The sequence below is a fragment of the Pelodiscus sinensis genome, chromosome 6, assembly GCF_052426305.1.
Source record: "Pelodiscus sinensis isolate ZL-2025 chromosome 6, ASM5242630v1, whole genome shotgun sequence".
Lineage (NCBI taxonomy): Eukaryota > Metazoa > Chordata > Testudines > Trionychidae > Pelodiscus > Pelodiscus sinensis.
In genome coordinates, this window is record NC_143057.1 from 48,303,301 (window position 1) to 48,327,422 (window position 24,122).

Genomic DNA, 24,122 nt, shown 5'->3' on the forward strand with positions numbered 1-24,122 from the left:
TCTCAGTACAGAATGCTCATCACCCTTTGGTGAATTACTGTGCATATGTTTGACCGAGTGAATCTCTGTAAAACTCTATGCCTCTCTCCCACGCCCTCTGCCAGTTGATACAAAAAGTTTCCTGAGTCATAGTCAAAAAAAAAAAAAAAATCAATGAATCTTTCACAGAATGTATTGTGAAGAATATATCCCTTTTGTTGTAAAAACTTTCAAGTACATATTGAACCTCGCTAGTTCGGCACTCTCCAGTCCAGCAACATTCATAGTCCAGCATGATTTTAGTTAGTCAGATGTCCACTTTTTATGGGTGTGGCCAAGTTTCCTGTGGTCCCATGAAGTCTGATTATAGCCTCCATTCCTGGCTCTTGGTATTCTGTGCTATTATTTAGCTCTAATTTACCCCTAAATGTCTTGTAAGAGCCCAGTAAACAGTGGAAATGTTGCTAATAGGGATGTAAGCAACTAATCAACTAGTCGACTATCTGATAAGCAAAAGGAAGAAAGGGGGTGGAAAGAGGATGTGGTGCTGCGGGGAGCTGACTTAAAAGCCGGTTCCCCCAGCTCCTTATGAGGGGGCAAGAGTATAGCAGAGGCGTTCCACCTTTGAAATGTTCAAGAGGCTCTTGTACATTTCAAAAGCAAAACTCCACATGGCACTACCACCTTTGAAATGTAGCAATAGCCAGGCAGGCTCTTGCTAAATTTCAAAGCGGAAGCACCCTTATCGACTAATCGAATGGTTGATGGAAATTCCAGTAACTATTCAATTATTTGATTAATCTAGTTGACTTTAACATCCCTAGTTGATAAACCTCCTAGACAATGTTGACCTCCCTTGGTCCAGCAAATTGTCTGGCTCGGCACCAGTCAGATCCCAAGGGTGCCAGACTAGAGAGGTTCAACCTGTAGCTCTATCCAAAAAACAGATTTAGCCTAAGGATGTTAAATAATGGTTAATCAACTTCGGTTCTGCTATAATGGGATCAGCTGGAGACTCTTGTGTATTTCAAAGCCGGCAAGCCGTATGCAGCCCAGAGTAAGTGGGACTTTCTGCTGGTCCCAGGCTGCATGCAGAGTTCCGCATTCCTCCTTTGAAATGTACAAGAGCCCCAATGGGAGTCTCCAGAGGGGGCTCTTGTGCATTTTCAAAGCGGCAGCACAGCTGACCCCGGGCTCCATGCGGCACTGCTGATTTGAAATGCCACACAGAGCCTGTATCAGCTGGAGGCTCCCCAGCTGATCCCAGGCTCCGCACAGCATTTTAGCAGAACCCAGGATCAGCTGGGGACTCTCCAACTGACCTTGGGTTCTGTGTGGCATTTCCCCAGAACCCAGGGTCAGTTGGGGACTCCCCAGCTGATCCCAAGTTCCATGGAAATGCTGCGCTAGAGCCCAGGATCAGCTTGGGAGTCCCCAGCCAACTCCAGGCTCCATGTGCGGCGCTACTGCTTTTAAGTACCTCCTCTTCTCTCACTTTGCTGCCTCTGATAGAGGCAGCAAAGGGGGGAATCGACTAGTCCTTAGCATTTGCTTACTGGATAGTTGACTAGTCCTTAACATCCCTAATTTAGCCACCATATGGCTCCATACTAGTGATCACAGAGGAAGGCACTGAAAGAGCCACCCTATTAACTAAGAACCTAGGTACCAAAGCAAGCAAGCCTGGCCTACTCAATGGTGTCAAGATTAAAATGCAAATGAAGATCCCAAACATTCCTCTGTACCCATGTCTATCAGTCATCCACAGTACCCAGTACTGTCGGCATCAACCACACTCGCATATTATCAACCCAAGCAAAGATGTAGCTAAGCAGACGCCTAACATTTAGCACAAACAAATGCCAAATTTTACATGATATTGTTTTTCAGTTGAAAACTGTAAAGATTAGACTTTAAAATGAAGTTTCTAATAGAGATGTTAGAGAGTAACTAATTAACCGATAAATTGATGCCCCACCATTGCGTTAGAAAAACCTGAATGTGAAACACAAATAGAATTGTGTGAATGAATGTGTACAAGTGTCTTAAAGGTCAACTGATTACACCATAACATTATATAGCATGATTCACACCAATGGTTCCAACCCTGTCAGTTTTTAAATCAAGATTGGATATGTCAGATCTGCTCTAGGAATTAGTTTGGGAAGGTTATATAGGGCATGTCGTAATGGATGTCAGCCTACATCATCACAGTAGTCTCTTCTGGCATTAGAATCCATGAGTCTACAAAGTAATAAAACAGGACACAACTCTTTCCTTTATGGAACCATTTCATCACTGCATATTGTCTTATGCATTTACTACTTCTTGCATTCTCTAAAAATAAATAGTGAAATATTAAATCAGTCATTGAATAAGTAATTAAGATTTAATTTAAAACTAGGGGAAAAAACCTAGGTTTACGAATAACAAGATTGGCCTTGCACCTTGAGAAATCACTTTTAAACTCATGTAAATCACAGAACATTCTGGCTGTTATAATGATATATATTTAAGTCTTAGTGTACACGTCAATCAACTTTAGTAAATGTAGCTTCCTGTTACAGCCCCTCCCCGAGTTACGAACAAGTTACGGATCAACACTTGGTCAGTAACTCGAAGTGTTTGTAACTCAGATCCCATAGAGTTACGTGGCGACCGCACTGTTCGTAAGAGCAGATCGCCATTTGTAACTCGGATCCACATTTATGACCGCTTTGGTCGTAAGTGCATATGGTTGTATGTGGAGGTGGTCATAACTCAGGGAGCGGCTGTACTTGAACTTATTTCATCAAATACTATTGAAAAAAGGTATTTTCCTTGAACATTTGAAATATTCAGTATTCTTTCATCAGAGAAGATTTCATTTTCCAACACTACACACAAAAATCTTGGAACTTATCACTGAGCTAACTAGTGTTAATCGGTATCCTTAAAAATGATGAAGAGTCCTGTGGTATCTTAATTAATTTGTTAGTCTTTAAGGTGCCACAGGACTCCTAATTTTTTTCTTAGAATCAGTTATGTTCTAAAAGCCAACAAACAAATCTAAGAGATCTATGAATAGTTTAGAATTTAAATCATATTCCAAAGTAATTATTTTATAGCCGCGCCATTCACATTGACCAAAACAAGAAAAAGACTCTCTTTGGTTAAAGTATTTCCTAGAGTCAAAGCATATCAGTCGATTTACACCGCAATTTCTGCAGACTATGTACAAGTCTTGGATCTTAAAGTAATTGATTCTTGGCTTTAATACAAGTAGGCTACTTCAACATGGCATGTAATTCAAAGAACTCCTCATTATTTTCACTAAAATCTGTTAACTATGCTAGCTGTGCTCTACTTTGCAATACTCATTATAGTGAATCTTGTAAGACAAAAATTCTTACTAGAACAAACATTCAAGTAAACAGGCAATAGCAGGACCTGGGCATCCAGTGGATTTGCTGATTCACGCAATTCTCAGGCAGTCTTTATGGAAGCTCTTATAAAACGCCCCAGAAGTTCAAAACCATTCTCCTCAGACACAGGGCAGTTGTACTCATGCAACATATTTATTACTGTTCACAAATGTCAGTATAACACAACAGTTAAAGCATTTTTAAATGACCCATCTATTCCTAGCAGATAGCAGCAACAGGGTGGACTAAATGAAAGTAAGTCTCCCAGCAAATTTTCCCCAGTGCAATAAGACACTTTTGGTTGGTCCATGTCAGCGAACTGGGACTCCTGGGTCTCAGTCAATGATGCTGCAGAATTGCAGTGTAGACATTTGGGCTCTGGCTCCAGGCCAGGCTCAGGGACCCCAAGATCATTTGGTCTCTGACAAATCCTGGCCTTCCATTAAAAAACAAAAACAAAAAACAAGAGTCTTGAAGTTTATGCTAGGTTCTGATGTTCCACTTAGCAATGTTGAGGGTTTTTTTTATAGCAAGTCCATCAATTTCCAAACTGAAGACTGATTGTATCTTAAGTTTTGAATGCCCAACTTGACACTTAGAAAAATCAGTTGTTCACACACCTGTATTTGTTTTCTGGCAGCTCTTAATAATATAAATAAAATTAGTTTGGGGTCAAATGAAATGTATTGTTTGACTTGAAACGTAATGTTGTGTTTGAATTTGAAGCTTTTTTATTATTTTAAATAAAATTGTAGGAAATCGAAAAATCTTTTTGAATTGAAAAATCTTTTTTGTTTTAATTGTCAAGCCATTTTGGTTTTTTTTTTTTAAATGTGTAGGGTTTTTTTAGGGCTTTTTTTTTTTAAACCAAAATAATTTGGCAAAGTTGACAAATTCTCAAACTGTTTCAGATTACCTGAATCCTCATTCAGTGAAGAAAAAAAAATTCAGCTGAAAAATTTCACCTAGCTCTTCTCTTAATATCCAGTTTTTCAGAGACACATGGGGCTGGTAGCTCTCATCAGCCAGAGTGGTGGCTCTTCAATATATCGTTTTTACAAGTACTAAATTTCTGAGATCGGACACGTAAATTTAGTTATCGCCTCTCAATCTATCTGAAATTTTGTTAGCACTTTCCTAGAGAACTGCTGAAATATTGTTTCTAGTTAGAAAAATGCAAACTTTCCCTGCTCCTGTATGAAACTCACCAACTTCAGCATTATTCTATCCTGGGATCCTCCGGTATGGATGCAGTTAAAGAATTAGGGCTAAAGTAAACATCTTGTTAGTCTTTAAAGTGCTACATAGTCCTGTATTTTGTTTCATCTTGTAGAGAGTCCCAGAACAAGAACAAACAAATATGGCAACAGCAGAGATCCCTGGCAACAGCAGTAACACTCCAAGGGCAAAACTGTGCCACTGCCATATTATCTGCATCAAAGGCTGGCACTAAACATAGTGGGTTCCACTTTGTGAGATTAGCAGATTACAGATCTGCAGAGAGGTACACTGAGTGCACTCTGACACCTATACCTGTAGCAATGCACTGGAAGCAAGTTAGGTGTCAGAGGATTTGCAGCCAAACATTGGTCAACAGGTGTCATATAAGCTAGGGCCTCAGTAGTGGGCGTTGAGCATTTCTATTGCTTCTTGGAATGGAGCAGGAAAATCTGGCTCTTCAAGGGCAAACCTACGCAAAATTTGTTTGCTCAGGTTTTGCAGAGTGGTCATGGACAATTTTAAAAAATTGTTTTTTAAATAGCGAAAGCCATAATAGTTATTTTAGCTGGGAAGGAAGGAAGGAAAATGGCGCCTCCCACAAAGAATGACCTTTTCAGTCCACAGCCTAATGAAAAGTAGATGCATCTCAGATTTGAAAGACTGCTTCATAGCTCTCCTGGGCACTAAGGGTATATCTACACTGCAATAAAACACCCACAGCTGGCCCTGATGAGCTAACCTGAGCAGCCCGTCATAAAACTGCAACTATGGAAGATTTTTTTCCATCACTATGGTAAATGGTTCCCAACTGGGGCACAAGTGACATCATCAGGGCCACACAGGTATAGAATCATGGAATACTAGGACTGGAAGGGACTTCGAAAGGTCATTGAGTCCAGTCCCCTGCCCTTATGGAAGGACCCAGTACTGTCTAGACCATCCCTGATAGACATTTATCTAACCTCCTCTTAAATATCTCCAGAGATGGAGATTCCACAACCTCCCTAGGCAATTTATTCCAGTGCTTAACCACCCTGACAGTTAGGAACTTTTTCCTAATGTCCAACCTAAACCTCCCTTGCTGCAGTTTAAGCCCTTTGCGTCTTGTTCTATCCTCAGAGGCCAGGGAGAACAATTTTTCTCCCTCTTCCTTGTGACACCCTTTAAGATACCTGAAAACCGCTATCATGTCCCCTCTCAATCTTCTCTTTTCCAAGCTAAACAAGCCCAATTCTTTCAGTCTTCTTTCATAGGTCATGTTCTCTCGAGCAGTATAGGTAGTATATGTATTGTCTAGATGTGGCCCACATAATACATAGGTAGGGCCTGTGAAAGTAGAAAGAATTATAATGTAGAGAAAGATGAATTGTGCTGTAATAATTGAATAAGTTGAAGGAATACTGTTTGTCTCTGAACAGGAAGAAGAAAAGTATGTTAATGTTGTTTGTAGGTATGCAGATCAATGTGCTAGCCAGGTGGGCCTGAGTTAACAGGAAAAGGAACATTAAATGTTAAGCAGAAAGCAATTAAAATAACCAGGGAGATATGGACCGGAGATTGCTGTGTGCTTGATGTTGAAATGAAGATACTTGACTAAGGGTATGTCTAGACTACCGCGTTTTGTCAACGGAAGTTTTGTCGACAGATACTGTCGACAAAACTTCTGTCGACAAAGAGCGTCCAGACACATTGAGTTCTGTCGACAAAGCAAGCTGCTTTGTCGACAGAACTCCGTAGTCTGGACACAATGTTACAGGCAATAACACCTTCTGTCGACAGAGTTCTGTCAACAGAAGGTGTTATGCCTCGTAAAATGAGGTATACCAGCGTCGACAAAACTGCTGAGTTCTGTCGAAGTTATGTCGACAGAACTCAGCGGTAATGTAGACGCCGGTATAGTTTTGTCGACAAAAGTCCACTTTTGTCGACAAAACTAGGTAGTCTAGACACACCCTAAGTCTCACACTAATCATGTGAAGTTTTGCCCCTCCTTTTAATCCTGTTAACTTGGTTTTCTTTTGACTGTATAAATCAAGGGGTTTGAACTGTGTATGGTACTCACATTTTCTGGGTTAATTTAGCAGAGCAGCTTTGCTGAATAAACAGAGCGGTCTGACAAATCTGTGAGTCCTGTCTAACTTTGACAGGCCCTACCACGTTTAAAGACATGAAAAATGTGTCTTGACTGTAAAATCTGGTTCCCCCTTCCCTCCCCGCTCCCAAAATCTGGTCTTGTGTGTGCTTTTACCCTGTACTATTCAGATTTCAGGGTGAAGACCAGAGTTTCTAAAACCCTTACTTCTGTGCTGCCTTCAGAATGGGGTGGCCAGACAGTGCTGGCTACTGACTGAGGGGCCAGCTTTGCATGCAGTAGTGCAGAAGCAAGGATGGCAATACCGTTCCATGCCACCCCTACTTCTACATTGCTGCTGGTGGCAGCTTATCTTCAGAGCTGGGCTCCTGGCCAGCAACCACTGATCTCCAGCTGACTAGCTCCAAAGGCAGTGCTGCTGCTGGCAGAAATAAAGTTAGTAGTACCACAACCCCTCCTACAATAACCTTGAAACCATGCCCACAACTCTTTCTTGGTTCAGGATCCCTACAATTACAAACACCCTGAAATTTCAGATTTAAATAGAAATCTGAAATGAAATTTACTGTTTTCAAAATCCTATGACCATGAAATTGACCAAAATAGGCCATGAATTTAGGAGCATCCCACGCATAAAGTGCTGCATACGCAACTCACAAAATGACAAATAGGTTGAGAACCACTGCTGTAGTAAATCCACCCTCTCAATAGTCTGGAGCTAATTTGATAGATCTGTCTCTCAACTACCAAGGCTTAGGTCGGTTTACATACATTTCTACATACATAGCTAGGTCAGCCTAAGTTTTAAGTGTAAACTAGACCCTCTCCGTCCCTGAAACCAGCAGATCCAGTTTAAATTTTTCAACTGGAATTTTTCCTTGGAAGTGGTCTCCATGGCTATGTCCACACTCGCAGCTTCTTGCGCAAGTATTGTCATTCTTGCGCAAGAATCCGCAGAGCATCCACACTGCCCACCCGCTCTTGAGCAAGAAGATTTACAGTACAGCATGGGAAGAGAGGGCTTCTTGCACAACAGCTACACTCTTTTTTAACAGGTGTAAGCCCTCCTGCGCAGGAACTCTTGCACAAGAGGGCACTGTGGATGCTGGGCAGGGATTTCTTGCACAAGAAAGCCCTATGGCTAAAATGGCCATCAGAGCTTTCTTGCCCAAGAAAGCATCCACACTGCCATGGGCGCTCCTGTGCAAAAGCACAGCTCGCACATGGCAGTGTGGACGTTTTCTTGTGCAAGATGTTCTTGCACAAGAAGCCTTCAGTGTAGACATAGTCCATAAGGAAAGAGAAGATGGGAAAAAGAGAACTAAACATCAACACACACACAAAAAAATAAAGCAGAAGAGAACTATTAGATTACTTAATCTATCATGATGCTAGGACAGGTACAGTCCTCCCCCACAGAATGCATTATATATTAATATCAATACTATTACTACATAAGACCTAAGCCCGTGGTTTCCAACCAGTTGTGGCTAGCAAACCAGTCATACTCACCTGGCCAAATAGCCACATATGGCTAGTAGTTAGTATATTGTACATCACGGACCAAAGTCACCATATGCGCCACTAAAATTTATGATCAGCGCATTATCTTGATGCAAAAGAATTATGCGCTGGAGACTGCATGGTATCATGTGTGTCCCTCAGAAAATATCATCAAACAACATAGACCTTAGGCTGACAGCACAAAAGATTTTCATCTATAATTAGCCTGAGGCCAATAAGAATTAACAAGAAATTCTGGTGTCATTCCAAGCATCTTTTGTAACCTCAGCATCACTACAAAGAGCTGACATAAAATCTTATGACAGCTGAGAAATAATACACAGGGATTCTTTGAAGACATATGCAGCAAGCTTCCAAACACTAAGCATCAAATACAGGCTTGAATTTTGTTTCATGTATGAATAAGATTTTAAACAGAAGTCTCTACTGAAGCACTAAGGTGCCGCAAGAGTAGTGCCAAGCAACCTACAACTTCTGATGAGATGTAAACAAGACACTTCTCTGGTCAATGAAAATGTCTCTGATTCATATTTACCAAAAACAAGTAGTCAGCTCAAATATCCTTTACATGTTTACACTGGCAATATACCAAGAGGTTCAACTCAGTGCAGCCAAACTCTTACAACAGGTGCAGCAGCACAGACCAACAGCACCTTTCTCCATTTGGAATAACAAAACCAAATAATTAGGTTGGGACCAGAAGACACGCCCCACAACACAAAGTGTATTGCTTTACCCCCACCCCAACTGCTTGAGGACAGGCCTCCCAGGCAAGGTTAACCTTTGCCATGCTCCCATTATGCCAAGCAAGCGCCTCTCCTTTTCCCCGGGCAGCAGGAGTGGAGCTGGGGAGAGGGAGAATCAGGTTTGGGACTGCAGAGGCGGAGAAAAGGGGACAACAGCCTGCGGAGGGGGGAAAGATTTACTAAGCTGGCAAGCCTCACTCCTTTGGCCAGGGAAGAAGGGAGGCGCCTCGTCCAAAGCATCTCACGCCAAGGCAGAAGTTTTGCAATGGGCCTGATAAGAGCGTAGAGCTCTGTTTATTTCATCTGGTCTCCAGCTCTCCCCCGCCTTCGGTGTCACAGCTGGAGAAAGCAGCCGTGCCCTGGCCTCGACTTCACTCCTCTCCTCGCCTCACACTCTGCCCAGACCCCGAGCGCTCCCTTAAGCCGCTGCCCACAATCCGATGGGGAAAAGGACTCGCAGGGTGGAGGATCCGCACTTTCACCGCGCTCCCTTGGGGAAACGCAAGCAGAAAACCTGCCTCTTTCCATGCAACCCGCACAGGGGCTGGAACAAAGCGGGCGTGGTTGGGCTGCAGCTGCTGGGGGCTCCTGGCCGCACGTTCCCCGCCGAGGGCAGGTGCACGCGTTCACACAGGGCTCGGACTAAGCACCCCCCGGGGTGTCACTTCACTACCCTCGCCCGGTTTCCCGCCAGGCTAGGGCGGCTGGCAGTCCGAGCGCTTGCTTGAGCACCAGCAGGGAGGGAAACGGCGGCGGCTTTAGGGGGAAGGGTGGCGGGGAAACGGCGAGCCTGGGAGAACCGGAGCCGCCTTGCAAAATGCGACCCGTGAAGCGGAAAACTCACCCCAGAGAAGCGGCCAACGCCGGTCCCTTCCCCCCCCCCCCCTCCCCGAGCAGCCACCTACCATCCCCCTAGCCCTCCGCACAGATACGGCCACTCTCCGCTGCCTCCGCAAACACCCTCCCCGCCCCAGCAACTAGTCCTCCAGCCAAACCACCCCCCTCTCCCCAGCACAAACCGGAGCCGGGCTCCGAGACACGGATCCCAGCCCGGTGCTGGAACCTCAGAGGCCACTCACTGAGCCCCCAGCCGGCGGCGGCGGCTTCTCCGCGTCCCCCCAGCGCTGCACGGAGCTCGGCCAGGCAGCCGCCGGGCGTGCAATGTGCACGGGCAACAGCTCCTACCTGCACGGCTGCAACTCCTCGGCAGACGCGCTCCTGCAGGGCCGCCTTCCCTGCTCTGCGTGCCGCTGCTGCGGCGGCTGCAACAGGGGGCAGCAGCAGGGGGAGGAGTTCGTGCCAGTGTGTAACAAGTTTGGGTTGCCCCGCAGTATGGCGGCGGCTGCTGCTGGAGGGGGAGGAGGAGGAGGAGGGAGCTCAGTGCAGCAGCCCGAGGCTTGTTGCCCTGCAGAGAGCAGCTCCAGGGGGAGGGGGATGCGCTGGGTTGTGCCTTGGGGGAGGGGAACTGGAGGCAGCCGGGGCTCAAGCTGTGACAAGCGAGGAAGATTTTGATAGCCGTTTTCAGAGGGAGATTTTGGTCAATGGCAGGCACAGAAAGACCTGCCAGCCCCGGGCTGGGGGAGGGGAGGCAGTTGCAAGACCTGCTTCCCTATGATGATGGAGTTTTAGTAGCAAGTCTGGGGATGGCAGTGGGGGGGGATTCAAACCTGTTTATACACAGACACCATGTTACATTTCCATAGCTGTAGGCACTGATGGACTGAGGGAGAAGACCCTTCCTCTTCTAAGTATCAGGGCAGGAAATGGAAATCTCCCAAAGGGAGGCTTTTCCACTTGCAAACAGACGTGATTTCTCATTTGTCTGCTACTTTATCCGGCCTTCAATTATAGTGCTGGGGGAAGGAGGTGTCAGTCTTCTCACCCACATTGTACAATAACCTGACTAACCACGCCAGGCAAGATTGCCCCTGCTGAATATTTACAAGTGCTCTGACTACTGTGTCATTTCCTGTAGGTAGAATTAAATTCTGTAGCTGAGACAGAAGGAACAGGAGAGAGAGAGTGAGAAAGAAAGAAAGGGTATACCAGTGTGTACACATATGTGTAAGAATGTGTCTACATTGCACTGTTATTTCGAAATAACTGTGCAAGGGTCTACACAACCAATCCGTTATTTCAAAATAATTTTAAAATAATGGATGGCTTATTCTGAAATCTGTAAATCTCATTCAATGAGAAATAACGCCTATTCCAAAATAGCTGTTTTGAAATAAGACATGTGTAGATGCTCCGTGGCTGCTATTTTGAAATAGCCCCTCACCAGGGCCATTCTAAGTTATTTCTCTTCAGTGCCTCCTGGGGCTCTAAATTGAGATAGCACATCTACATTAGGTAAGCCTGCCTCAGACTAATTTTGAGGCTTCCCTGCAGTGTAGATGTGCTATTTCAAAATACGCTATTTCAGAATAGCCGTGCAGTTTAGACGTACCCTAAGATTGTCCTAGATGTTGGAACACAGTGGCTAGATATGAAAGAAGAACCAGAAGCCAAGGCTTCTTCAGATGCTTTATGTATGCATTTCTATTGTCAATGGAAAGAACATCATGCATACATTGTAGTTTTAGATAAATTCCCTTCACAAATCATTTAGGCCAGTGGTTCTCACCATTTCCAGATTATTGTATCCTTTTCAGGAGTCTCATTTGTCTTCAATATCCAAGGTTCATGTCACTTAAGTATTATTTGCTTACAAAATCAGACAAAAATACAAAGGAAGTGTCACAGCAACTTTTTACCATAGATTATAAAATAAATCAATTAGAATATAAATATTATACTTATATTTCCATGTATGGTATATGCAGCGCCATAATTAAGTCACATTATATATGAAATTTTAGTTTGAACTGACTTCACCAGTGTTTTTTATGTAGCCTGTTGTAAAACTAGGCAAATATATAGATGAGTTGATGTAGCTTCTGGAAGACCTCTGCTGGCTGAAAACCACTGATATAGGCATATCTGTCCACAGCTGGCCTTCTCACCTACTTCAGTTACTGCACTCTTTTGGTCTGTTGGCAAAGGGTAACCACAATGGTTTTGACCAACAATAAGCTCCAGGTGAGACAGCAAGCATGACAAAACAGCATCTGGATGGAATGCTTTTGCTGTCTTTTTAGTTATTTTCAATTAATCATTTTTCCTTTTTTTTTTTATGTCTGTGCTTTGCTATCTGCTATATAAAGGATAGCGGGTTTCCTTTTTCCAACCCAAATGCAGCCACTGTTGATGAAAACATTAGCAATTGCATACAATAAATTAATCAATCACTGATTTATTCTGTGGTGTATCATTTGAGAGTACCTTAATCTACTATGTATTTGAGTCTGTTTGTCTGTTCAAGAGCTTCTCCTAAACGGTCATTATACAGCTTCCTTTTATCTTAACTTAAAGTAAGGGAAGGGTTTGGTTTTGGTAGGAAAATGGGATGGGTCTGGAATGGGATTGCTTCTCATAAAACCGTACAGAAGAGAGACAGATTCACCAGGCAGGTGAAAGGGATTGGATGGGGAGGGTGCACTCCCCCTAAAGGACTATCCTAGTCCCAAACCTCCCCCTCAAGCACTCTTTGGAGGGGGATGAAGCTCTCCTCTCCTGGCTTGCACAGGGACATTGCTGGCTGTTCCCTTTCATCAGGGAGTGAGGAGAAAGTGCACAGTTTGTTGCATTCCTCATTCTGGCTAGGGAGCGCAGAGAGCAATGAACCTGCCCTGCCCTAGCTGGGGAACATGTACCCCTCCTGTGGTAGTGGCCATGAAAAGGTGCTTTTCATTTGGCCTCAAGCTGCTGAGGTGAGAGAGGGCTGGGGTAGTCCTCTTTCCCTGAGGCAGCCTGCACACAGAACCCCTCATTCCTAACCCCAGCCCAGAGCAATGATTCAAATGATGCATGTGCATTTTCATTTTGTTTTCCAAAAAAAAAAAGAAAATTAAATTGAATTAAGGACCTGAACAATGCCAGCTAAATCTTCTAGTGTACTTATACTGCCAGTTAAGTCTAGATGACTTTATCTGTAACCTGAGACATGTCAGAAAAAAGGAAATAGGCCAATGACTATGCAGTTGAGACCCAGGATGCTTCTGCTGAGTCATTGATGAGTTTTTGATTACTGCTATACCCTATGCAAAGCAATGAAAACTGTTATCCAAGCATTGCACATGAATAATTTCTTCATCACCACAGTATGGAATTACAGCATCCTTTGCTTTATGTTCATATTGCTTTGTAGACCAAGCACTGCAAAATGTGTGTGGTTTAGCATAGCGATGTCACAGTTCTCTATTAATCTGCCTATAATTCATGTTAGATATAGAAAATAGAAAAGAGAGATTGTTAAAACTGAATTACTAAGAAACTGGAGCCAGATATGGATTCAGACTAAAACCTCCAGCCACCTTGACACTTTAGGGCAGCGGTTCTCAAACTTTATGGGCTCCGGAGCCCTTTACATGTGAAAAAATTTATGCGGCATCCCAGCAGTCCACTGATTATATGTGTTGTACCTATCGATGTTTCCAGTTTGTCAACCTCGCGGAGCCTCTGGGATGCCACAGAACACAGTTTGAGAAACACTGCTGAAGGGTGACTGTGACTTAGGCTTTGTCTACATTAGCACTTTTTGTGGATCAGGATCGCAGTGTGAAGAGACACACCCCAGACCAACATGTTTCACTGACAGCACCGGTATGGACACCATTATGTTAGCAAGGGATGTTCACTGAGGATGCTATCTCCCATCAGCATAGAGTGGCTACACTGGAGACCTTATGGCAGCACAGCTGCAAAGGTACAGCTATGCTGCTGTAAGGACTACAATGTACACATAAGAAGTATTTGAAATACTAGGGTTTGAGAGAGGTGGTAGGATGTTACTAGATACTAATGTTACTAGGAACATTAGCTATTATACAAAGCACTGTGAGTAATTTAATTCCCTTAGGATGGTGCACCTGATCAAACATTACACTGTTGAAATGCCATTTAATCCAAGTCAGCATGTCTGATGCAATAATGGATTCTGTCACACCTTTAACATCAAAAACAGTCACAGACTATAAAGCACTTCAATGATACATGACGTTAGAGTAATTTCTGAAAGGCTGCCTGTCTAAGAGTCTGATAGCAGGACAAGGTGGGGAGAAAACATATGTGCTCTAGCAGTGTAAGTTTTAGTCTAGACTTCAAAGTTTTGTGGGCATTGCTATGTCTGTGTGGAGTGGGAAGAAACACCCGTAACTAACATAGTTATTCAAGCAAAAGCACAGTCGTCTTTTTGCTAGTATAACTTATTTTGTTTGGGGTAATGATAGAAGCAAAAGTATCTTTTTCCAGTACAGTGACATCTTTTCTATTTCAGACGAGGCCTTTGATTATTGACTAGGCTGCTACATCTCCTGAGAGGTGCAGTACCAAAGGCACAATTCAAAGAAAGTGACACAAAGATGGCCAACCATAGCGTCACTCTAACTTCTGGCAGCCTCCTCAGAGGTGCCCATGGACTGGCTGTTCAGTGTAAAATATTCAAAGCAACATATGAGACCTGAACCAGAAATCAACCCAAAAGTTTCTTCACTGCTACCTCCTCTATGCAGATTAGCTTTCACAGAGTTTAAAAATAATTATTTCATGTTATTTAAAACTTTTCATCTCTGCTCTCAAATTTTAACTCACATTTTAGGGTAGAGCTCAGGCAACTCTAGCAGACTGAGTGGTAAAACAGAGGAAAGCTTGTTGGACCCAATGCACTTTGAGTTTCTTAGTTAATAAAGCATGGAAGAGATCTTCTCCTTGTCAGAGATGCGATCAAAATGATGCGCAAGAAATGCCTAATGGCCACTGATGAGAACAGAGTTTAAGGGACATAAGGTAACAAGTAATAGTATCTGTGTCATGGTAAATTTCCATCAAAGTTCCCATTACAAATAGCATCCTTCAGAGTATTTTCAAAACAAGTAGCAGTATTATGCTTAAGTGAACACAGTGTTGGCAAAAGGTGCTGACTTATAGCTTTAAAAACTAAGGTCTGCCATTTATCCACTGAACAAATACAATATGGCTGAGTCTAGACTGGCATGATTTTCCGGAAATGCTTTTAACGGAAAAGTTTTCTGTTAAAAGCATTTTCAGAACAGAGCATCTAGATTGGCACGGACGCTTTTCCGCAAAATCACTTTTTGCGGAAAAGCATCCGTGGCCAATCTAGATGCGCTTTTCCGCAAAAAAGCCCCGATCGCCATTTTTGCGATCGGGGCTTTTTTGCGCAAAACAAATCTCAGCTGTCTACACTGGCCCTTTTGCGCAACAGTTTTGCGCAAAAGGGACTTTTGCCCGAACGGGAGCAGCATTGTATTTCCACAAAAAGCACTGATTTCTTACAGTAGGAAGTCAGTGCTTTTGCAGAAATTCAAGCGGCCAGTGTAGACAGCTGGCAAGTTTTTCTGGAAAAGCGGCTGATTTTCCGGAAAAACTGGCCAATCTAGACACAGCCTATAGGTAGTAGGACTACTGCTGTCATATCACCTTGCCAATATGCCTCAGACCTAACCTCCATGGCTCATTCAGCCCTGTGATTGGAAACAAGAGTACTATTAAGATAATTTGTGATGAGGATACCTACCTATTAACCTGACCTAAAACTAATTTCACACAAAACTACCAATTATCTCAGAAGATTGGTGACAACTGATCTGGACTGTATTTCAACGTATAATGTTGTAGGGTGAATGAAACTACATCTCATCCTCAAGAATAGTAATAGAAATGTAGCCGTGTTAGTCTGGTGTAGCTGAAGCAAAATACAGAACTATGTAGCACTTTAAAGACTAACAAGATGGTTTATTAGATGATGAGCTTTCGTGGGCCAGACCCACTTTGATCTGAGGAAGTAGGTCTGGCCCACAAAAGCTCATCATCTAATAAACCATCTTGTTAGTCTTTAAAGTGCTACATAGTCCTGTATTTCTCATCCTCAAGGCATTGTGCTGCCCACAGTTTTATTTAGTGAAAATTTTGAGACTGAATTAATTTTACACTTTTACAATTTTTATGAATGAATTTTGAAAGCAAAATTATTTTGAAAGTAAAGAGAAAAATAAAAATGTACAACAGAAATGCATTTCACTTTTTCTAAACAAAAGGAAAAGCTGTGTCTTTTTATGAATAAAATGTGTTGTGGCAATTAGGTCATATAATAAACAACTATTAATATATGATTACAGCAGTGACTTCTTATGTGGATTCAAATATAATGGGTGAAATATGACTTTTAAATAACTCTGCTATAAGCAAAGCATAATATTATAAACACACATTACTATAGGCTACGAAGAAACTTTAAACAAAGTCTGTCTCAGTCTTAACATAGCGACTGCTTTGATATCATGTTCAGAAGAGTATTACTCTCCACAGCATATCAAAAGAACATTTTAATTACACGGCAATCTGCACCTAACCCCAGAAAGAAAAGTAGTTAATAATTAAAAACTAAGTTAACAAAATCGGTAGGATCTGACTGTGGTCTCAGAAACAAAGCCATATATTTAATCCTACAAGAAATAGGCTGTAGTAGCAGAGATTGGAGAGAGCAGTGATAGGTCAGAGCAAGATTTAAATTGGCCCAGAAGTTTGGATCTGGAGCCGAGGATAAGATCAAGAGTGAGTGAGTGAACAGGTGGTAGGTATGTGGCAAGTTGGTGAAAGGGAAAACAAATGTGTCTGGAGGTTTACAAGCAAGTCGATAACAAAATTAATAGATCAGTAGCAGAATGTGTGAGTGAATGAATGGGTGAATGGGCAACTGGATGAGAAAGTCAAGATAAGCAAGTAAGTGAATGTATAGTTGAATAGGTTAGTGTCCCAAACTGGCATATATTCAAAGTCCCCAGACTATATTATTATATTAAGAGACTTACCTGGCATTCCCCTGGTCTAGGGCCAGCCTGGGACAACAGAGGGTGCACACTGCCATCTTTTCCCCCAGGGGAGGGAGGAGCTGTGCAGGCTTCCCTCCAGCTTCTCTCTGAGGCCTGCCTGGTGCTGGGGGGTGCTGCATAGGCCACCCACTGACTTCCTCCTGGGGCTGGCTTAGGGTATGGTAGGACCATACAGGCCACCTGCTGGTTTCTCCCCAGGCTCAGCCTGGGCACAGTGGGCGCTGCTTCTGGAGACTCACCAGAACCAGCCTGAAGAGGTGGGGGCTGCACTGCCCAGCTGGCAGCTACTTCCCAGGGCTGGGGCGCTTGCTGTCCCCCTGTGGTCATTCGTGAGTATAGCTGTCCCTGCTATCACACCCATCCCCTTCTGTTTGATGCAAAACAATCCACATTCCATGTACACCCCATTGTCCTGACCTTCTTTTATGTTAGGATAAAAGGAAACTGCATACCAAATGTGGTGGTCCTAGCTCTTACTGTTTAGGAGGAGTTCTTGAACAAAAACACTCAGACAGACCAACAGACACTCACATGCTCTAAAACAGGGGTGAGGAACCACAGAAAAATCAATCAGGGGTTGCATACAAATGAGAGAGGAAAAAAACACACCTTACCAGCATGGGATCTCCAATGGTGGGGGGAACCCCGAGCCTCAGGAGCGAGATCCAAGCAAGCTGGGGTCTGCATCTGGCCCCCGGGCCTTATGTTCCCCACCCCTGCTCTACAATATATAGTAGAATAACTTTATTGCCATGCATTTCACTGTCAATTAATCAGTGCTGTATAAGAGGAAGAAGAAAATTACATGCATTTCTAACTAGCCATTTCTAACTGTCCATCATGAAAAGGAAATCATAGTGAATACATTTTAATATAAAGTATTTAAATGCATTTTAAAGTTCTGAAACCAGCAAGAAAAATCATTTTTGAAATTATAATACGTACATTTAAGAAATGGAGAAAGATATTTAAATAGGCAGAGGTTTTCCACAGGCTTACATTGTTGAACAACAACTTCAAAGGCAATATAATTATAATAAATAATAGTATTTGACATTATATATATATATATATATATATATATATATATATATATATATAACTCAGATAAATTTTCAAAGCTGGATAGGTAAATTATTCCATTTTCCAGATGGGTAAACTGGTGTACCAGGAGGAGATATGACTTATGCTGCAAGGTTACTTAATACTTCAGTGGCAGAACCAGGAACAAACTCAAGCACTTATGCTACTGTGCCCTACCCACTAAACCACATAAAATGTATTGTCATTTGCTCCATAAAATGAGAGCGGCTATATAACTTAAATATTAGCCAAGGGATATACTTTCCCAGGGATGTGGGGATTTATCTAAATTCTTCCTATCTTTGGCAGAGGGCCTGTTCCAGGTGCTTGTAATTGCCCCTGTACTATCTATGATGGCTGTGTGGTGGAGCAGCTGTTGCATAGACCTCTACCTAGCCTGCGGTTCTGTTCTGGCTCTAACTGAGAGAACACGAAAAGGGATCCAAAGATGAAGTGTCCCTCATTCTTGCTCACAATCTAGGTTAACAGATTCATAGGATTATGGTGTAGTTCAGTGCTCAGCCAATGAGGTTGAACAAAATTCTCCTCCCTATTTTTGGCACTCATTTAATCAATTTAAAAGTCACATACTTTGGCCCTTACCCACGTGAGTAGCTTCACTTGAATGAATTACCTGTGAGAGTTACAGGCGCCAAATCAGAACACTGAAAAGGAAAGTGTTAACTGTGAAACTTGTATTGTAGGTGCTGCTGCTCCTGTTGTTGAACTGGCTCCATGTCTCAAGTTGTTTCAAGTAACACACAAACCACTGAATTCTTGTAGTTATTCAGTCAACCATGAATCCACAAAATAAGAAGTCATCATCTAAAATACTCCTGGAATGAAACATGAAAGTAGACTCTTCCTCTCCTTCTGTTTCCTCTTCATCTTTTTTTTTTCTTTTTTTCTTTCTTTAATGTTTTCTTGCCTGCAACCTTTGTTCTTTTAAAAGAATGTAAAAACTTGATGTAACTTGCTACCTTATTAACTGAATCCCTTTGCTGAAGCTAAAGCAGGTCATGATTCCCTGAAGTGTGGAGTTATTTTCCTGTCCAGCCTTGAGGTTTTACTTTCCAGCAGTTGCTACTATTGAATTTCTGTTAGTTCAGATGGAGAATAATAGCTCAGGATCCAATTGCTTCACAATTATACATTAAATAAAAGGATACACAGTACAGGAAAGAACAGGATTTTCTGAGAAGGTATGAGTAAATTCAGAACACAAAGATCTCATGAGAACATCATTCTCTGTTCTAGAGAATGAGAAAAGGCTCATAAAGAGCAGCATAGAAAGGAATAAAGATCAAGGACAGACTTGTTAACAGGCTGTTATAGGCATAAAAGATCACTGCAAGCAGCCTGAACAAAACATATGTTTATTTTTTGTATACTTTACATAAAGGCCTCAGTGAGTTATAGTGCAAAATATCACAGCTGTGTCTTAGGAAAACTGAAAAAATGACAGAGGGGTTATGAGTACTGCATGGTACATGTGCACTTCCTTTTACTTGCTGAAACAATTTGCAATCTCCCCAAAAAGCACTTAACCCTATCATTAGCTGATCCTCCTTCTACCTGCAAAAATTATAGACTTAAACCTTTTAGCTGACAAATCCACCCACTCTTTACAGCTTCCTCACTCAGCTCCCTAGATAACCACCCAGACCCAAACATGTATGTTGCAAAAAAGGGGGGTAGTCATGGGATAAGAAGAATTAATGATGAATGTTTCATGATAATGTGACAAATTAGATTAGGTTGCAGAGACAGACCCAATCTGACTCTTCTGAGTTGTTACTTAAATAGAGTTGTGGGGAGAAGGGGAACAGTATGGCTAGAGCTGCTTCTTTTAATTGATTAAATATGTATTATTTTCTGATCATTTTAGAATAAAAATAAGGAAGGAACTCCAAAGAAGAGAACCAAAGATATATCCAGTGACATCAACTGCAAGTTGAACCTCTCTTATCCAGCACCTTTGGGACCTGACCAGAGCTGAACCAGAGAATTTGCCGAATCACAGGAGGTCAATACTATCTAGCAGCATTATCAACGCTGCTTTGCTATTTCAAAATAGAGTGCTCACACTGATTGGATGCCAACTCGCATTTTAGGTCTCCCGGAACCACTTTGGGCAGGGTATCAGGTCAGCAGTTACTTTGTGTGGCTGCTGCTTGAGGCTGTCTGAGACTCTTGCTTAAAGGGACCCCCCTGTACAGCAATGTCTCAGGCTTTTTACCTTTTTCCACCTCCTCGAAGGACATCAAAGCCTTTTCTTCTGCCTGCTGCAGTTGCCCTTGCAGAAACCTCAGCTTTCCAACTGTGGAACCAGAGATGCTGCTGGGCAGTCTACGGCTATTGCAGCTTGTGCTGCAACTCATACAGTAGTTTCTGCAGGCTGCAGCCCAGACTCTGCAGGAAACCAACCCCCCCGGTTCCTCTCGGAGTCCCTTCTTGGAATTCTGCGGGCATGACTCAAGCAGCTGGATCTCACCCGGCCTCCTCTTCACACCATGCACCACCGCCTCTGGCATCTGGACACCAGTGCAGACTGGTGGAACCGGATCCTTATGGAGCGGAAGGGAAACCAGCAGTGGCTCCAGAATCTCAGGATAAGAAAGGACACATTTCTGGAACTCCGTGAATGGCTCATCTCTGCCCTCAGGTGATGGGACATGCACATGAGACCCTGCCATCCCCCTCCAGAAGTCTGTCGCCATCACCCTCTGGAAGCTCACCATGCCAGATAGCTACCAATCTGCTGGGAACCAGTTCAGTGTGGGGAGGTGGACCACCGGGCCTTACTCATGCAAGTATGGCATACTCTGGCTGGGAGGGGGTGGACTACTCGAATGGGGTTCCCTACGGAAAGTGTGGGTGGGGGTTGAAGCCCCCTCCCCAGGCGGTTTTTTTCAGTCCTGCCCTCACAAAGCCTTGCTGGGAGATGGGGTAAGTGGGATTAGTTCTGGTGTGTGAGCAGAGAACAGGGAGGTGGACTGGGGTACCTCCCAAGGGCCCTGGTACTCTGGGAATCTCTGTTTTTTTTTGTCTCCTTCTGCAGTTGGTGTGGGCCATCAGCACCATCCTGTTGCGCAAAGTCATTCACCTCAGCAACGTGGATGCCACTGTCACCAGCTTTGCTGACATGGGCTTTCGCAACTGCAGGAGGGCCATTGATGGTACCACATCCCTATCTGAGCCCCCAACAACCTGGCATCTCTATCAATCAGAAGGGATACTTTTTGATGGTACTTCAGGCTGTCACAGACCACCGGGACTAGTTTACAGACATCTATGTTGGATGGTCAGGGAAGGTGCACAATTCCTGCGTCTTCCACAACTCGAGCATCTTCAAGAAGCTGCATGCTGGAACTTTTTTCCCCCACCACACCATGAGGGTCAGGGATGTGGACATGCCCATCTGCATGGTGGGGGATGCAGCCTATCCTCTCTTGCCTTGGCTCATGAAGCCATATACTGGCCACTTCAACCACTCTTGGGAATGCTACACTGCCAGGCTCAGCAGGGCCCACATGGTGGTGGAGGGCACCTTCGAGCATTTGAAGGTGCAGTTCAGATGCCTCCTCACCTGGCTGGACCTCGGGGACTGTAACATCCCTCATGTGGTGGACGTGTGTTGTGTGCTCCATTTCAAAGGTGACAGCTCCACCAGTTTCCTGCTGCATTCCTGCCCCTTCTCTCCCCCATATCTTGCTCCCCACCCTTGCTGCCTCTCTGTGATAGAGGTAGCAAGGGGGAGGGAAGCAACTAGTCACTTATATTCATAGTGTGGAAATCCTGGAGGTTTCGTCTCCTCACTCCAAACCTCAGTAAGGTCCAGGATCTCTGCTCAACACCAGGAAGGCTCATGCCTCTTTTGGGCCCAGGCAGGCTCCTGTGAGGAGCCTGACTGTACCCTGGGAGCAGTAGAGGGCTGACTGGGATCAGCAGACTAGCTCATTTTTCAAAAAATCGAGGCAGTGGCAGCTGCTGTGAGGCTCAGGGCTGTCGTGGTCTCCTGTCTGCCACAAACCCTTTCCCCTGAGGCTACAGCTATAAGGGCTCCATGGGAAAGGGAGGAATATAGAGTTTTCCTAAGTGTAGATAGAGTGGCCAGCAGGGCACCTTGGGAAGGGCCTGAGGCCACTGATTTCAAAATAATTTGAGCTGCCCTGTCTACACAGTTCCTATTTCAAAATAACTCTTTTGGAAGACATGTTATTCCTTGTAGAATGAGATTTACAGATTTCGGAATAAGCCATCCATTATTTCAATATTATTTTAAAATAATGCTACTGCTGTGTAAACGTTTGCATAGTTATTTTGTAAAAACAGCTGTTATTCTAAAATAACTTTGCTATGTAGACATACCCTTAGAAGATATTTGGGAGTAAATTAGAGCTAAATCACAGTACAGAACACAGAGAGCCAGGACTGGTGGCTGTAAACAAGCTTTATGGGACCGTGGGAACTTGGCCACACCCATGATAAGAGGATATCCAGCTTACTAAAATCATGCCAGGCCATGGATGTTGCCAGACCAGAGAATGCCAGACTAGAGAGATTCAACCTGGAGTAATCACTGGTGTACGTTTTGTAGTAAGAATGAAGATGAACTGAAACAGAAAGTTCTAGAGGTCAGGAAATGTGTGACAAGCAGAGGAGAGTGCCTCTTTTGTGAATTCTGCGGGTGGTGGAAAGGGGGGGGAAAGCAAAGGGATAGATGTTAAAAAATCATAATTACCCAGTAGGAATATTGGTTACCAGCTGCTTATACCTAAAATAATTTTTTTCTAATGTTATGCAAAGAAAGCTAATTTTTAATCTATAACTAGGAGCAACAGAGACCAATTGACCCAAAACCTCCATGTTCTTGTAATCATTTATATATGAATGTTTTAAGGGCTGCCATTTCTGGTGACTGTATCAGTCTCTAGTCTAGAGAGAGGAGCAAGGTTTCCACCTTTGTGGGATAAATGGTTTGACTAAAAAACTAGCCTGAAGGAATAGGGTTTGTAAGCATTAATAAGCTCTAATTTTACCTGTACGAGTCCTCAATTGAAAGTTTGAAGTGTTAAAGTGAATATTGATAAATAAAATAAAATGTATTCTGTCACACACATCTCTCCAAAAATATTTCACCCCAGGGCTGTCTTAGAGCATATATCAAAAAACTAATGCTCAGTGTTTGAAAAATCATTGGAATCCATAAAGCCTGTGTTAGGCACCAAAGCTCCCTATATAATGAACATGGGGAAGAGAAGTCCCTAAGAATGTGATCCACAAAAGCATACTATTTGGGGAAATGTCTAAACTAGCTAATAGGAGATACCAATGAGAGGATTGTGTCCTAAACTCTGCTTCTCTGTAAGGGTATGTCTACACTATAGCATTAATTCGAGTTATCTTAATTTGAAATAGTTAATCCGAATTAAGCTAATTTGAATTAACGCATCTACACACAAATTGCAATTTGAATTAGCATTTTGTTAATTCGAAATACTGCATCCACACTGATTGGCACTGATTCTGATTTCAGGCTGGCTGGAACCACATCAGGGGTAGGGCATCAAGTCAGGAGTGTCTTTGTGTCACTGTTGCCTGAGGCTATCTGAGGCTTGTGTTTAAAGAGACACACACACACAACCCGGGCAGCCGGTTCCCAGGTGTCCCTGCTTGCTTGCCTACCTCGCTGAGGGACAGAAAAGCATTTGTGTCTTGGAGTGCTCTGGTTGCCCTCACTCGGGACACCACAGCACTCTGCAACATGGAACCAGAGCTGCCCCTGGGCACTCTGGTGCTTCTTGTGAACATGTTGCTGCGAGGCTGGCTGCACTTTCTGCTGGCTGCCATCTGGGAGGTCCATTGGGGGGCTGTCAGTATCCAGAAGGCCCTGCGGGAGAGCATCCACCCTGAGGAGCACTCAGAGCCTCCCTGGTCTGCCCCACTGGAGGCTTGTACCTCATTCCTCCCTCATGTCCTTCCACTTACCCTCCCCCTCCCCACCCCGCTTCCTGATGTCAAATAAAATACATATATTTTCATGAACACAAACTCTATTTATCAAAACTGTGGGGAGAGATGAAACTCTGGTGAGACTGGGGAAAGGAGGCGGGAGAGG

At 43.5% G+C, this 24,122-nt stretch overlaps 1 protein-coding gene across 2 annotated transcripts in view; it reads right to left on the reverse strand.

The window, feature by feature from the left end:
• LOC102448748 (semaphorin-4D) overlaps window positions 1-10,357 on the reverse strand; it is a 121,718-nt gene extending 111,361 nt beyond the window's left edge. Inside the window, exon 1 of one of the 2 annotated variants that reach the window (XM_014577956.3) lies at window positions 10,152-10,357. The gene's annotated coding sequence lies outside the window, so the exon portion shown is untranslated. Of the gene's footprint in view, window positions 1-10,045; window positions 10,071-10,151 lie in introns of those variants that run through there. The other variant, XM_075931883.2, reaches the window with a different exon arrangement.
• Between the last annotated feature and the right edge of the window lie 13,765 nt (window positions 10,358-24,122).